Raw genomic sequence first — 12,728 nt, 5'->3', positions numbered from 1 at the left:
CATTTCCTATTTATAAGAACCTAATATTGACTTTCAATTATCAACTTGTGCATTGCTTTAAACTCATGGATACCATATACATATTTGGATCATCTTTCTCCTTTTACCACTCTTGTTGATCCAAGTAGCTGATTTCCTCATTAAGAATCAGTTTCCCTACCCTTAACCTATTCTTCTTTCAAGCCATATTTATTCCTGTGTGTGTGAGGCATGTTTTGGGATTGAGCTTGGTAGAAAGTGTTAGGTCTGAACTGGCAAGAGTAAAGCCTTGTGTAGTTCTAGTTGCATTTTTCAAACTAGATAGGACTAGGTGGTTTCATTGTTGGGTTTGGGACTTGGTTGTTTGAAAAAGAAAAAGAAAAGAAAAGAGGAAAAAGAGAAAGAAAAGGTTAAAGTCTTTAGGAGGGGAATGTGTTTAAGAGAATTTAAGCTCTAGTGAAAGAATGGGAAGTATAAGATTGTTTAAAGATGGTTCTAGTCAAAGAAAGAAAGAAAGAAAAGAAGAGTATAGCAAAAAAGCTTTTATGTCTTAAGAAATAAGAAGAAAATGGAACCTTAGCAATAAGAAAGAAACCCCCATTCCACTAGTTGATTCAAGTAAGAAACCTCTCCTAAGGCTTAGAAACAAAAGAGAAAAGGGTATTTGAGAAAAGTTGAAGATGAAGGGTAGAACTAGGACAATTTGGGTTTAGATTGATAGGATAAACACTTTGGGTAGACAAGGTTTTATTCTTGTATGTGTCTAAGTGTTCTTACCTTTAGCCTTCTTCTAAAGCTCAATCCATTTTTATGTGAGAACCTTGATATTGATAAGCCCCACTCTAAAAAGAGACCATCATTGTCTCTAAACCTTTATTACCAAGCCAAATGAGTTTAAGCATTCCATAAGGTTGATTCATGTTCTTGATCAATGAATGTTAAAGGAAATGGTTGATTTGAATGCATGTGGACATCTAAGGCTCAAATCAGTAAAAGTTGTGATAGGCTTGTCTAAAATCTTTAAGTACAGCTCATTCAACTTGCATCATAGTACTAGTAACTTGGACATTGATTCTAGCTAGTTTATTAGCAAACTTTAGGAGCTGAGATCCCATTTTCAAACCTCACCTACCTTCTTATGTCTTGTTTATTTGCTTGAGGGCAAGCAAAGACTAAGTTTGGGAGTGTTGGTGTTCATATATTTTACCTTGTTTTCCTTAGTATTTTCACCTCGTTTGCATCATTTGCTATCTAGTTTAGCCATTATTGCATAGCTTTTAGGACTGTTCATGCATTAGAGTATAGTTGCATTGCATTTGCATATTTTCTTGCATAAACAGGTGATTTTGGAGCCTAAAGAGCATGGAAGCAATGCTGATGAGAAGTGAAGCTATCAAGAGAAGAAAGCAAGGGAGTTAGAGCTGAAGAATCAAGGTCCGGCTCGACCGCCCACTCGACCAGACACTCGACCATGTGCGGAGATGGACTCGACCGGATGCAAGAAGCAGAAGAGAGGTCAACTCGACCGGTCACTCCACCAAGCACCAGGTCGAGTTGACCGAGCCGCCTAGCTATTTTGTCTTTTAGCATTTTTAGGGCTTCCACTACTTTTTCTATATAAAGCCTTGTACCCTGCAGCCACCAAGGAGAGCCACCTTTGAGAAAATCTAAAAACCTAGTATTTACCCTTTTGGGAATTTATGCTTTTTGCTTTTGACATTTCTTAGATCCTTTATCTACTATTGAAGAGAAAACAAGAGATTTCTTGATACTTGCTTGATCAATAACTTTCAAAGTATTAAGAATTCGAGTTTGATTCCTTCTTCAATATTGTAGATCTTTGCTTTATCTTTCTAGTGATGCAAGTTTCGTCATTTTTTGGGTTTATGATTTCATTGATCATGTTTAGCATTTGTGAGTAGTGGCTTAGAATCTTAAGGATGATTTAGGCTGGATTTTGGTTGTGGTTTGTTTGGCTAGGTCAAGCTTTTTTGTTAAAGATCTCTTCTAGGCTAGATATGCTCTATGCTAACCTTATAACCGAGAGGGTAGGGTTTGATTTTAAGCTTCTTAGCATCACACCAATGTCTAGGTTGCTAGATAAGGCTAGATCTAGAGATTATCATTAAACATGTTAAGAGATTAGATGTTTTGTTTGATTTTTGACATAAATGATCTGTTGATTAATGCCTGCTTTTATATGATCTTTGCTATGTGAGAACTAATTTAGAAATATATAAGCTTGATTGTTTTTGCCATGAGAGTGGATTAACATGTTCTAGGAGATCATTGTCTAGAGATTAGCTCATGTTGTTTGAGATTTGTTGACCAAGTTAGATGACCATAATCCAAAGTCCAGCCCATGAATCCATCCTTAGGACCTTCCTTATCTATTGATTTATCTGTTTAAATCCTGTTATCCGCTTGTTGATTGATTTACTTTTGTCTTGCTCTGTTTTATTTGGTTTGCTCTGTTTCTCGCATTTGTCAACTCGACCTAGTACTCGATCGAGCATCTGATCGAGTGCTTGCTCGAGCTCACCCCAGAGTCTCTTGTTTATGCTTTGTGTTTGTCCTGTCTCATTTCCTGTTTCATTTTAGTTTCATTCCTGTTGCATTTGCTTAGTTTTCTATTTGATCCTATTCATTACTTGTCCTGCATTGCTATAGTTTCTGTTTCTGTTTCATTACATCACTGCTTAGATCATCTTGTTCTCTTGCATTTAGCATCTAGTCTTAGTAGCTTTTACTTTCTGCATTTTATATTCATCATTAGGTTGTTAGTGACAAACATCCTTGATAATTGGCTTAACTTAGACAAATATTCACATCATGATTGCTTGCATAACACTCATTTAGGATTGACATCTCTTATACTACAACAGCATAAGGGAAATTGAAACTCCTTGCATTCCACCTATTCATCATCACATCATCTCATTCATCATCATTCAACAACCATAAAAACCAAGTTTCAGGATTACAACAAAAAAAAGAGTTAAAATCAAGGTTGTGGGTAGTTTTATTCTAGGGGCTTTGATTAAAAAAGAGATGAATAAGAAAATGGTAGATTATCAAGAGTCTAGCATTCCTTCTTTTGAGAGAAAACCACCCAAATAGTATGTTTGAAACCACCTTACCATAAAGCCTTACCCTTGAAACCGATTGAGCTTGATTCACCTTCCATTTGCAAGAATTCGCCAAACACTTAAATGAATGTGAAAGAGATGTTCTTTGGAATTGCAAGTCTTTACTTTTAGTTGGAGGTTGAACTAAATCGATGCATGGTAATAAGCATAGAAAAATATTTGTAAGTATGTTGATTGATCTTAGCACCATTAAACTATCTTTAAGGACTATAGCTTGAATCCTTCGCTTAGCATATAAAGGTTATGAGTCCCCGTTTTTAAACCGCACCCTCCTACTTCCTTGCTAAAGGACTAGCAAAATTTAAATTTGGGGGTCTGATAACTCTCTAATTTACATGTTTTTAGCATCCCTTTTTGTCCATATTTTGTATTGTTTATACCCTTACCTTAGCATTTTTAGGTCATTAACTGTACGAATTCGCATTTAGGCCATTTAGGGTGTTGCATTCTTGCATTTGCATACTTTGGATTTAGACTCTAAAATGGGGGAAAACAAGGACAAATCCGAGCATGTACCCGAAGGAGCCATCGAGCTGGAAGAACAGTCCGAACCCCAGCACGATCGAGGAGGATCCAAGAGCAGGAAGAACAACCCAAAGATCTACCCGAGGATTAACCCGACCTTATCCTCGTGCACCCCATCGAGTAGACCCTCGGGCAGGACTGAGAAGCTAGGTCAAAGGGGATTCCATATATAAACCCCCCTCTTCTTCCTCTCGCCCTAGCATGCCGCAGACCCTCAAACCAGAGAGTGAGAGCTTCTGAGAGAGATCTAGAGCGACTCAAACACTTTTCCACTTTTGTTAGGATTTATTTTACATCTTTTTGTCATTCTTTTAGATTTCTACTCTATACTCTTCTCTTCTACTTTATATTTTAATACAATGCAATTTTTGTTTATCTTTGTTTCTATGTTTTCTGCAATGATTTCCGAGTAGTGAAGTAAAGTTTCTAGGGATGGGATAGATGATTTTGTGTTCTTGATCGGTTAGGATGTCTTAGTTTGATTGTTTATGTTTTATAAATTCCCTTCTAGATTGGTGTTCTTAATGCTGTCAACAAACCGAGAGGGTGAGATTAGATATAGGGTGTTTTACCATCGAGAGGTGTAGATGAAATGCTTGAATCCCCCAATGCTAGAGATTTACTCACTTAGCCTAAGAGATTAGATGAGTAAGGGGTTTATTGACAATAATGAATCGGTTCATATTGCCTGCTTGGTCATGTTTCTCCAACGAGAGTTGGGTAGGGGAGTGATCAAGGTTGATTGTTTCTATCACGAGAGTGTTTTAACAAGGTTTTAGAGATTCATTGTCTAGGGAATATTTTCTTGAGGCATGTAAGACATCTGTATCGGTCAGGAACACTTAGGAGTCGATTACCCCATCCTTAGAAGCTTTCGTATTTTAATTGTTTGCATTTTCATTCATCACTCGATCCCTTACCCGAACAGGTACACGCTCACCTGCTTCGAGTAACCCTTTGAGCTGTTCATACTCATCTAGCTTACTCGATCACCCACCCGATCATGTACTCAAATGCTTGCATCGAGTGCTTAGGTCGAGTGGTTCCTTGTTTATATTCTTTTCTTTTATCATTTTAGGATTGTTAGACAAAACCCTTTTATTGCTTGGCTTGACTTGCTTGCTCGTGATTGCATCCTATCTGCTAGCATAACAACCATTTGGATTGATAACCCTTTGTACTACAACTGCATAGGGAATTGATACCCTGGGTGAAAATCCTGTTATCACCAAGGTTACAATAACATAACCATACATAACCAACATCACACAAACGAGACCCTAGATCATCCTCCTCCTCATCGCCATGATTCCACGTCACATACCTGCACACCACAAACAAAAATTGAGATGCGTAAGTATTATCATAAGTACTTAGTGAGGCAATGCTCCCATCTACTAGGCTATACACACAAGCAACTGAGATTCCAATGTTTAATAAACAACAAACAACACAACAAACCAGGAAAACACGCAACAGACAAGTTGGTGTCGACCGACACCTGAGTGATGTCGATCGACACTGACCCCAACATGGTGTCGACCGACACCGACCCTGCAACACGATCTGCACGAAGCCAAAAGTCAAAGAACCGTTTACCAAAACCTCCAAATCTTCCAAAACTCCTGGAAACTCATAGGAACCAACAGCCAACCACGAAGACACAAGAACACAACACAACCAGCCACAAAACAAGCAAAACAAAGGACTCTTAGGCTTAGATCAGCCATGGTCATGTACTCACCTCTTTGCAGGAAGATTATGACCAAAAGATGACGAATCCAATACCTTAGGAAGCTTCTCCTTCGTCCTTAGCTCTAGATCTCCACTCCACAGGAACAGCTCACCAAAAAAACTTAGAATCTCCAAAATCTCCCAAGAACACTCTCTTCTCTCTTTTCTCTCTAGAAACGGCACAAACACTCCTTTTCCACGACCTAAGTCGAGTTTTCTCTTTTATACATCGGTTAGGAACTTCAATTGAACTAAACCAAACCAAAACAACAATTCAAAACAACCTGGTCGAATCAAAATTGATGGTGCCGATCGACACTCCCCTTGGTGTCGATCGACACCCACTCCCAAAACTCAATATTTGGTTCGCGGATGTTACAAACATACAAGTGGCCTTATTACAACAGTCCATATTGCATCGTCGGACGTCATCGGTTGGCTTGAGGTGAGGTATTTGCCTTGGACAAACCGTTCAACGAAAAGGTTGCACTTGTGCCTCGCATTCCTTGCTACGCAAGTTGCTTCGTATAGTCGCCCCGTGCATGATACTTGAAGCTTGAAGCGACATCCATGATTTATGCCTTGACATGGCCGTGTCCATGTCTGAGGTTGCACCCGTGTCCATGTCCGGTTCAGCTGTCCTAGCTCCATCATCCCCTCCCCTTGCGAAGGTTTTGTCTCCAAAAGATTTTCGTCGTTACCTACATCAAATGGGACCAACTCAACAACGTTGAAAGAAGTCGAAGTTTGATACCCACTGGGCAATGCGAGGCGGTAGGCGTTTTTTTTAATCTTCTCAACGATTCTGAATAGTCCATCTCCGCGGAGGCTGAGTTAATCCTTTCTTCGCTGGGGAAACCTCTCTGACCTTAAATGTAGCCACACCCAATCACCCGGTTGGAAGATCATCGGTTTCCGTCCTTTGTTGGCTTGGTGGAAGTAGTGCTCAGTCCGCTTCTCAATATTAGCCCGAACCTCCTTGTGCAACTTTTTGACTAATTCTGTGCCGTCTTGACTCTCAATCTCGACGGGTGGTAATGGTAGCAAATCCATAAGCATCAAGAGCTTAAATCCAAATGCGACTTTAGAAGGTAACTTCTTTGTGGTCGAATGTACTGCTTGGTTGTATGCAAACTCGATGAGTGGTAAACACTCGGTCTAGGTCCCTTTGTTGCTGGAAATGGTCGTCCATAGAAACGCTCCCAATCCACAAATCAATCTAAGGTTTTCGAACTCTAGCCTAAGCTATTTGAGTGACGAAGGAGTTAGACAAGAAAGAAAGGATAACCTTTTTTATTTTAATCAAGTCTACCTTACAAGAGGATCGTCCAAGCTTTCAAATAGGCTGGTTACTAAAAAGACCTAACCACGCAGCTATGCCAAGGAACATACACTTAGCCGAGGGTACGCTAAAGAGACGCCGCTACGCTAAGGACCACACATGTAGCCTTATTACAACTGTCAAAAAGAAAGTTCAAGAATAAAAGGAAAGAAAATAAGATTGAGTCGCCATGTCACTGGGACGGATGTGGTGATGCGCTAAGGATCATTGCCTCATTAAAACCTCTTCGGTAAACTCAATGGGAAAACCCCGAAGTAGGAAAAAGAGCACAATTCATTTGAAAGACTTTTGTATCTTTATGATTGGGTAAGGATGAAGAAAGTCTCGATTGCATCATTGGACATCATCGGTTGGCTTGAGGTGAGTTCGTGACCTTGGACAAACTGTTCAACGGAAGGGTTGCACTTGTGCCTCAAATTCCTTGTTGTGCTCTTCCTTCGTGTGCTCGTCCTGTGCATGACACTTGGAGCTTGAAGCGACGTCCATGATCCGTGCCTTGACATGGTCACGTCCGTGTCCGAGGTCGGGTCCGTGTCCATGTCCAGTTCAGTTGTCCTAGGTCTTTCACGTATTATCTGTTAAAATGTGTTTATGATCGGGCCCATAACACTTTCAAAATCAAAAGTGAAAAAGAAGTATGTAATAGAAAAAATTAGCATGCAAGTAGATGTAACATCCGCGAACCAAATAGTCAGTTTTGGGGGTGGGTATCGATCGACACTAAGAGGAGTGTCGATCGACACCAACAATTTCTGATCTGACCGGGTTGATTTGGTTCGTCAGTTTGGTTTGGTTTGGTTTAAGTGAAATCTCCAAACCAATGTATGTAAACGAAAAATCAACCTAGGTCGTGGTTTTAGTGTTGTTTGCCGATTCTATAGAGAAACAAAGGGAGAAAAGAGAGCGCTTGAGACTTTAGGGGTTTTTTTGGAGATTTTTGGCTTGTTTGGTAAGATATGATCATGTGGAGTGGAGATATGGTGCTAGGAACGTAGGAGGAGCTTTCTAAGGTGTGGATTCATCTGGTTGAGTCATAAACTTCTTGCAAAATAGGTGAGTGCATGACCATGACTAATCTAAGACTGAGAATCTTTTGTTTTGCTTGTTTTATGGCTGTTGTGGTGTTTTCTTGTATGCTTTTGGTTGTGATAGACTCTTGGGTGAGGATATATTCCCAAAAACACACTTTGCAAGGTTTTGAAGAGGGATGAACGAAATGGTGACGAAGAATGGGTGGAAAATGCAGCGGAATGGAGAGATGAACGGCGGAGAAGGTGAAGAGGTGTAATTGCAGCGGATTGAAGGGAGAGATGCAGCGGAATCGATCTGATTGCCATGGACGTCCAAGAAGAATGTGGCTAGCGTCCATCGGTAGTATGTCGCACATGATCTCGTCCTGATACTTACCATTTGAAAGAGGCACCTTGACTTGTTCATTGACGGACATCTCACCCGCTTCATTAAGCCATTGGAGCGCATATGGTCTCGATTGTTTAAGCACTTCTAAGACAAGCTTTTCAACCATAGTCCTGCTCGCAACATTAGTACAACTACCACCATCAATAATTAAACTACATAAATTATCTTTAACCAAGCATCGCGTGTGAAACAAGTTTTCCCTTTGTGATTGTTCCTCAGCCTTAGTTAGAACACTCAAAGATCTCCTCGCAACAAGCAACTCTCCTTTAGTAGGGGCTTCCAAACCCTCTTCCAAAGAGTCGTTTTCCGAACGCTCTTCTTCAGATTCTACTTCGCCATTATCTCTAAGGACCATGATTCTTTTGTTGGAACACTCGCTTACATAATGCCCAAGTCCTTGACACTTAGAGCATCTAATATCCCTTGCCCTAGTGTTCACCTCCTTACCCTTTCCTTTTGGTCTGAATCTAGCAGTTTTGGCTTGACGAATGGCTTGTAGTCCTTTTGGTAGCTGGGCTTTTCCTCCTTTTTAAAACTTGGTTTCCCTAAACTGTAGTTGGTCTTGGCGGTGCTGTAGCTGGATCGAGAATTCTTCCGTTTGATTTGCTGTTGGAACATGACTGCCTTGTGAAGAATCTCCTCAAGTTCCACATAGTGCTGGGTTTCTAGACGGTCTTGGATTTCTCGGTTAAGACCTCCCATGAATCGCGATATAACAGCTTCTCCATCTTCTTGAATATCAGCTCTTAGCATAAGGGTTTCCATTTCCTTGGAAGTACTCCTCGACTGACTTGCTTCCTTGAACCAAATTCTTCAAGCGCTGATGTAGATCGTGGTGATAATAACTCGGCACAAATCTGCTTCGCATGACGGCTTTCAGCTGGTTCCATGTTTCGATCGGTATATCTTCGATATGTCTGCGGCTGGTAACAAGTTGATTCCACCAACTTAAGGAATGGTCGTAGAAATCAGTAGCAGAAAATTTAACCTTGTTGACCTCAGTTACCTCTTGACAAACAAAGACTAACTCAATTCTGCTCCCACTCCAAGTAAGTGTCCGGGTTGCTGGTTCCATGGAAAGCGGGAATCTTGAACTTTAGACCTCCCAAAGGATCTCTAGGGACTGGACGGTCTCGCGACACCTACGCTGACCACTGTGTGAAGAACCGTGACTGTAATACTCCCTGGTCTCGTCGTCTTGCCTTGGTTCATCAATGGTGCTGCCTTTGATGCTGATTTTGTTCCGGGTTGTCTTGATTCAGATGTAAAGTGCCAAGTTTTTGATCAAGCATGGTTGCCATGGCTGCTGTGACTGATTTCATGATTCTCCTTTCCAGGCTAGATGTAGATAACTCTTCCTCTTCTTCAGACGTCACCATGGTACCTGAAAATCAAATCAAAGATCCCACAAGTAAATAGTTCCAAAAACACGGAAATAGAAACGGATCTGGAAAAATATGAAAACGGTTCAAAAAAATTCGGAAATCAATTTTCAAAAATAATAGACTTAAAGCTGATCCAAATGCAATTGATTTTGTAATTTTTGAACAAGCAAAACATTTTATAAAACTCTTGCAAGATGAACAAAGAATGTGGGAAAAACAGAAAGTGACGATTGGAATTTCAAAACCTGGTTGCAAAGTGGCTCTGATACCACATGATAGAATCCTGGGTGAGGATCTATTCCCATGAACACACTTTGCAAGGTTTTGAAGAGGGATGAATAAAATTGTGAAGAAGAATGGGTGGAAGATGCAGCGGCGGAGAAGGTGAAGAGGTGGAATTGCAGCGGATTGAAGGGGGAGAACGAAGTGTACTTCTCAGAGAGATGGAGAACTCTTGGACTACAAGCTTGATTACAACTTAGATATGACACACTAAGAAGTAAACAAGTTGAGAAGATATTACACACTTCTCTGATTAAACAAGTAGAAAGAAGTTTTTTGATTAAAATGTTTGATGAAAAAGAAATGAGAACTACATTGTTTTTTTTTGTAGGAGAAGGAGGACGAAGGAGAAGAGGATAGAAGGGAGAAACATGCAAGAGCATGCACAAGATCGAGCTCATGCAAGGACATGCAAGAGTCCACACTCATGCAAGCTCATGCACAATGTCTTGAAAATAACAAAAGCAATAAATGCAAAAAGATAGAGAAAATAGGCCAAGGCTTTGTAATGGGTCTTGGACCACGACATGGGCTGGCAAAGGGGGTCTTGAAAGTGTTACTTAGGCCTCATTAAAAACTTTTTCAAGAAAACCCAATGAGACAAAACTTGACAAGGGAAAAAGAGTGCATAAGCAACACTTAATCCTTTACCGAGCACCTTGAGCTGTGAGCATCGTCCAAATGGTTTGAACCACGTCTTCCTGCTTCTTGTCCAGCTCCTTAATTAGTCCATTGATAGCTTGGTTGAACCTCCTGGATTTTGACCTTGTTAGCGGACCCGCCGGAACGATGAACACTTCCTCCGATGCTTCCGCTGGTACAAGCTGATCCTCCGGTGCTTCCTCTGGTTCAAGCTGCTCCTCAGGTCCGTTTGGTTTGGTTGAGCTGTCCATGGTCTCATCAGGTTGGTTCGTGCTTCCCATGAGTTTCTAGGAATTTTGGGTCAGTTGTAGAGTTGGAAAACGGTTCTTCGACTTTTGGCTTAGAGCAGAACGTGTCTGCGGAGTTGGTGTTGATCGAAACCAGGTGGGTCTCGGTTGACACCAAGGTGTTGACGGCGCGGAGACTTCGCGAGTGTCGGTAAAGGGTTTCCGGGTCGAGGAGGGGTGTTGGTCGACAATGAGGAGCAGTGTCGGTCGATACCAAGGAGCAAAAACAACTATCAGCCGCCTGCTGAAAGGGTTGGTGTCGACCGACACCTGCCTGGTGTCGACTGACACCTGCTGGTGTCAACCGACACCTGTCGACCGACACTGCTCCTTGGTATCGACCGACACTGCTCCTCATTGTCGACTTGGAATCAAGGCAATGAAGAAGAGGATGTTCTAGAGGCTTGATTGTTTGTTCTATGTTGCTGTTAGAGCATCTCTAATGGTCCTCTATTTTTGACTCTAAACTCTATTATAGAGTAATTTTCCAATCAATCTCTATTTTCACCTCTATGAGGCTGCTATTTTTTTCTCTAGATATAGAGGAACTCTACCTTTTCCTCTATAAATAGAGTTGAACTATTTTATTTGCAAAGTTGTTCTCTTAATCTTTAACTTCTTTTATTTATGACCAAAATAAATAAAATAAGTATTTTTAAGAACTAATACTATAAATTTAAGTATAAATATTTATTCTAAAATATTGAGACTACCATTTGCAAAAGATAATTTTATGAAAGTGTTACAAAATTTAAAGTAAAATGGGTTAGTTTCCAATTTTTATAAATAAAAGGTGTTACTTGTAAAATAAAAATAGAATCTACTTGGAATATTCTTTTATAGAGGAAAAAATAGGGAAAACCATTGCAGAAAAATTATCTCTATTATAGAGATCCTTTATTATAGAGGAAAAAATAGGGAAAACCATTGGAGATGGTCTTAGGTGGCTAGAATGGAATGTAGTGGTCTAGGACGGATGTTTAGATTTTGGGTTCATTGTTCTATAACTTGGTTTATGATATTGGTATTGATGGTTAGGTGTTATTGTATTATTATTTGATTATTTATTTCATTGGTTTATTGTTTGGTTATTTTTGCTGTTTAGTTTGAATGTGGTTAGGTGGTTAGTGAATATGGAATCACTAGGTTATTATTATTATTATATTAAAAAAAACGGATCGGATCGTTTCAGTAAAGCATAGTATTATAGGACATAAGCAGGTGACTCCGCAATTTTAAATCGACTACAATTTTATGTCCATAAGCAGGTGACTTTGGCGGACAAAACCCATGACAGATGTAGGGTTAACACTTAGAAGATGACCCGCTACATTTTCATACATATATTATCCTATTTTTCTTCAGATAATTAAGAGGTTATCCGCTTACATCTATATATTATCTCAAGCCAGGAATCTTACAATTTTATATAGTTTTCTCTTAAATGTTATTTGAACTGGTGACTTCTAGACTTTACCGGAGAGTCTTTATCAATTGAGTTATTATCACTTGATATATCATGAAAGCATGAAGATTTCTTATGCTACAAGATGGTGGTGTAGGACTCGGGAAGATGGTTTCGCGCCTTGAAGAAATCATGGAAATTGGATGACGTGGCATTATGTTTGAAGACTGCTTGATTGGATGACAAGATATTATCGTATCAACTAGAAGATTTACACTTATCCTTGTTTAGGAAACTAGGTTATAGGAGGGTTCCTATATATTGGTTTGTAAAGGCAAACATGTTGTTTGGCCGTCAAGAGAGATAGTTTGAGACTTAAGAAAATATAAGTCTTGAGAGCTTTTGTATTAGAGAGTTATTGAGAATTGGTCAGTGACAAGTCTTAAGCAACTGTGTGTAAAACTGATTAAACACATCTTGTAAGGTGGTTTAATATTAGAACAAGTTTTGTTCATTACTGGCTTTGCTTTGTTTTTACATATTATGCTATTTTGATATGGGTAAATGTTTTTGTAAAAA

At 39.8% G+C, this 12,728-nt stretch overlaps 1 long non-coding RNA gene across 1 annotated transcript; it reads right to left on the bottom strand.

The window, feature by feature from the left end:
- Positions 1-6,655: 6,655 nt before the first annotated feature.
- On the bottom strand, positions 6,656-10,206 carry LOC147924579 (uncharacterized). The gene is made up of 2 exons (XR_015586334.1): positions 9,155-10,206; positions 6,656-9,071 (listed from the first exon to the last, which is right to left on the bottom strand). It is a non-coding gene; the product is annotated as an uncharacterized LOC147924579 (long non-coding RNA).
- Positions 10,207-12,728: the final 2,522 nt, after the last annotated feature.

Source organism: Camelina sativa, chromosome 17 (assembly GCF_030686135.1).
Source record: "Camelina sativa cultivar CO46 ecotype springtype chromosome 17, ASM3068613v1".
NCBI lineage: Eukaryota > Viridiplantae > Streptophyta > Magnoliopsida > Brassicales > Brassicaceae > Camelina > Camelina sativa.
This window is presented reverse-complemented; position numbering and strand designations above follow the sequence as displayed.